Source organism: Notamacropus eugenii, chromosome 4 (genome assembly GCF_028372415.1).
Source record: "Notamacropus eugenii isolate mMacEug1 chromosome 4, mMacEug1.pri_v2, whole genome shotgun sequence".
Classification (NCBI taxonomy): domain Eukaryota; kingdom Metazoa; phylum Chordata; class Mammalia; order Diprotodontia; family Macropodidae; genus Notamacropus; species Notamacropus eugenii.
This window is the reverse complement of record NC_092875.1, coordinates 175,307-180,000: the sequence shown is the minus strand read 5'-3', so window position 1 is coordinate 180,000 and position 4,694 is coordinate 175,307.

Here is a 4,694-nt window from a genome sequence, read left to right as displayed (position 1 = left end):
AGGATGAGCCCTTTCCTTTAATCTCACCCTAGGTTAGGACCTCAGGACCCAGTCTGCCTCTCCTTCACAAGTCCTGCCTTCCATGTACTAGGAGCTTTGGCCCTGTCCAGCTCTTCCAGACCCTACTTGGGGTTTGTTTGGCAAAGAGACTACAATGATTTGTATTTCCTTTTCCAGCTCATTTGAGATATGAGAAAACTGAGGCGAACAAGATTGAGTGACTTTACCAGGGTCACCCAGCTGGGAAGTACCTGTGGCCTGATCTGAACTCTGGAAGGTTTTAGGCACAGGACGCTATCCACTAGGCCCACCTAGCTACCCACTAGGAGCTTAACAAATGCCAATTAAGTAACTGAGTCAAAAGGAAGACATTGTGTTGTTCTTATTGCAAATACTAAGGGTCTTTGATCACTTTAATATTTTGAACTCGTTCTTTTTCTAAAAAAAAAAAATCTTTTCTCTACTCTTTTCATAAGGGCCCTATCTGATCATACCCCAATCTCTGGGTCCATCCCAGACAATCTGCATGCATATCTATATGTGTGTGTGTGTGTGTGTGTGTGTGTGTGTGTGTGTGTATGTGTGCCTTATTCAGAATTTCACTAACAAGTACCCTGATGATTCTGGCAGCAGAATCAAATGGGCTAAAATGTACAAGGTGCCTGGCACACAGTAGGTGCATATAACCAGCCCCACCCCTGTTTCCTGTCTTCTTACCCCTCACTCCTCCCTTTCTCCTTCTCCTCTCTGACTCAGGGACACTGGCCTCCTGGCTGATGTTTGACCAAGACCTGATATCTAGACTCTGCCTTTCCAATGGCTATCCCCCATGCTGGGGATGTTCTCCCCCTTTGCTAGGGTGTCTTTAGCCCCACCCCTCTTACTTTTGGTTTTACAGCTGTTCAAGGAGGACTAGCAGTTCTGGTTTGAGGCCTTGCTGAGTCATTTTCACACTCCTTGGATATCTACCTGTCACCCAACTCTCCCCTGTGGCCCCAAGAAGCTGAAGCATGCCCAGTGTCCACACTTGGTAAACTGCCTCTGGCTAAGCCAGATTGAGGGTTATTGAAAGGGCACAGAGCCATGGTTGAGGTAGGGGGTGCCAACCTCAAGCACAAGAACTACCCCTCACCAGGCAGATGAGAACAATTTCTTCTAAAGGTCATGAAGGCAACTGAAGCAGGCTCTGGGGAACACTTGGAGCTTGCACAGATATGGAAGATGCCAAGGTCATATACTGCACCCTGGTCATGCCCACTCCAAGCTTCCTAGTGACCCCCCTCTCTAAGCCATAGTTGGGGGACAGATGTTCTCTGCCTCTCCCCCTCTCTTCCCTTCCTCATTCTGCCTCCTTTGAGAGCTCTGCCCTCTTCCTGTCTACTGCTACAGCTTCAGAGCTAGTCTCTGTGCCTTCTTAAAGTGTGGTTGCTGCCCCATTTCCTGCTGTTCAGTGTGGTCCTTTTCAGTGAGTACACAATTGATAAGTTGTGTCTGTAACCCTGCCCCCATTTCATAAATTAGTAATATACAGGAGGCCTGGGATGGCAGGACAACAGAACCTCTAATCTTGAGCTGGGGTCCTATAGGAGAAGTCTGAGGATTGAGACAGCAGGACCCAGTGATGAAGTGAGGGTGGTCCCCTGGGACTTTGGGATGTTATTGGGAGTCTGGTCAAGATTCAGGGACAGGGACCCAGGCAGTAGCTAGGCTTGGAGGGAGGCATGTTCCTGACAGCCATGGAGAATGGTCAGCAGGATATAAGAAGGGGAAAATGAGGCCCAAAGGAAGGGGAGCCAGTAGGACCCTAGTGCCTTGTAGGGTCCTGGCCCAGGCCTACTTGGGCCCCACCCCGAAGAGTTGGCTTCCAGAAGGCAGAATGATCTCAGGTCCTAGGTTTCCTGTTTATAGCCAGCATATTGAGGGTCCTAAAAAGCCCCTTCCTATCTGGTCCCTGAACCTCAGGATCAGTCCTTTCTCCCAATGGCACACTGCCTGTCTCTCCTCTCTAAGCCCTGCCCTGAACTCCAGGGAATGCCCCAACCCCATCTCCTTCACTCTTCTACACTTACCTCTGTCTTCCTGCGTCATCCTTGATCAAGACACTGTGTCCTTCCAATGGTGACCTGCTCTTACATTGTCCTCTCTCCTCACCTCAGCCTCCTGGCTTCAGTCTCCTCAACCAACATATCATCTTCTGAAAGTAGTCTTTTCTGGAACCTAACACTTTTAGAGCTTTCTTTCTGAGAGCCCTAGACTTATTTCTGCGTAGACTCCTCAATGGCCTCCAAACTCCACCCTAGGGCTGGGATTCCACCTGGGTCCCAACCCCCCAACCTGGTCATCCCTAACTCCCCCGTCCTTCTGCTCCCTTTCCCCTCCTGCTTTGGGAATTGGACTCCCTTCCTTCTGTGCAGAAAGAGAGCCAGGGTCAAACATGGGCAGCAGAGTAGCTGAAATTAGTGGGCTTCATAATTGAAAGTCCTGGCAGCCAATGGCCCTTAGGTAAACTGAGATTTTACAGTAACGTTTATAAGTGGAAGTCCAGATCTGATAGGACACAGTTTGTCCCAAAGCGTGCGGTGCCATGTAAAGTTACATGTGTGCTGCTGTTAGGATAGTTGTGATATCTGGCCTTGTATTGAGAGGACAGACCTGAAGGCAAAACATACATAACATGTCCTGAAGGTGATCTGTTGAGAAATGTCAGTGTAAGAAATAAAAGTGTGATCAGATCTAAAGTCAGCTACACTGGCCAGTGAATGCGGTCACTCCAGGGCGTCACACTGATAGTCATACAACGTGATATCATAGATAACATAATTTGGGACTGACATCTGACTGTTAACTTTATGTCATGTTAGAAATTCTTACCACCATTTATGATCTTCTAGTCATTTTTTGATTCTGAGGAAACCACCGTATATGAAATGGTGCTAATAAAAAAGTGTGATGCAACTGTACTTTTACTAAATGAACTTTTCTTTAGATACATTGAACTAAGCTATTCAACACTGGGATAACAACAGTTAAGAACTTAAGAATTTAATTGGGCAGGCTTTGTTTTATAATAAATAATGATAACTTACTGTTTAGGAAAAGTACAGAAGACCTTGTAAATTCTCCTGTTCTGGGGAGTCCTTTGGGAACTTAACAAGTGTCTTGGGACCTTCTTTTTTGAAAAGATTATAAAACTGCTTAGGAGGGAACTTGCTAAAAGAAGGTCATCCAATTCTGACGTCGTAGCCTAGGGGGTGGTGTTGTTTAGAAGCTTATTTCTAAGAAAGAAATGACTTTTACCTGATAGATTGACTACTGATGATGAAAATTACAAAACAGAATCCAGAAGAACATGTATGGAAGTTACCCCTTTGAGCCACCTTAGTCTCAGGGAACCCTGGCCTTGATTCAAAGTGGGACTCCTTCCTTGAGAAGAGTTGACATGGTCAACTGGCATGTGACAGGATGACATTTGACAGGATCACATAACTGCACTAACCATTGAAAGACATCATTGGCAGAAGTTTTCTGTGAGTGTGTTCTATAAATAGGAGAACCATCAGATCCTATAGGTGTGACCTCAATAACATCCCTTATGTATAGATTGAAGGGATCAGATGTGGTAGATAAAGTGCCTGAAGAACTACGGACAGAGGTTCTCAATATTGGTCAGCAGGCTGCAACCAAAAAAACATTCCAAATCAAAAAAAGAGCCAGAAACCAAAATGGCGTCTAATGACATTATAGAAATAGCTGAGGAAAAAAGGAAGCGTAAAGGTAAAAGGGAAAGATCTACCTAGGTCAATGAAGAATTCCCAAGAATAGCAAGAAGAGATAAGATTTGTGTGAATGGGAAATGCAAGGAAATGGAAGAAACAATAGAATGGGAAAGATGAGACCTCTTCAAGAAAATCAGACATATTGTTTCACATGTCAGTAAAGTTATGCTTTAGATTCTGTAAGCTAGGCTTCAGCAATATGTGAACCGAGAAATGCCAGAACAAGCTGGTTTTTCAAAGAAGCAGAGGAAGTAGGTACCAGCTGTCAACCCTAACACTAAATTCTTTGGATTGTGATGAAACAAAGGGAGTTTCAGAGAAAAATCCTCCTTTTTCATCGACCATACTAAAGCATTTGCCCGTTTGATTCACAGCAAAATGTGGCCAGTCCTCAAAGAGATGGGAGTACCAAATAACCCGAGTAACCTGTTTGAGGGCCAAGAGGCAACAGGTAGAACTGAACATGGGACAACTAATTGGTTTCAGATTGGAAAAGGAGGACAACAACGTTGTATGTTGTCACCTTTTTTATTTACCTTGTATGCGAAGTACATCATGAGAAATGCCAGGCTGGAGGGAACAAAAGCTGGAATTGAGGTTATCAGGAGAAATATCAACAATCTGAGATATCCAGACGGTACCACTCTGATGGCAGAAAATGAAGAGGAACTAAGAAGACTCTGACAAGGATGAACGAGGGGAGTATAACAGCTGGCTTGCTACCTGAGGTACCAGAAGAAAGAAGGACTGTTTCTTAGGCACTGCTTAAGGTCAAAGTGTTTACTTACAATATATTAAAATGTTAGTAATATTACTAATTATTACTAATAGTATTCTGAAAACTGTTGCTATGAGGAAGGTAGTTTCAAAGAAAGGTTGTGGCTGACTTGTTTATGATGGGGTGATGCTAAAAAAATA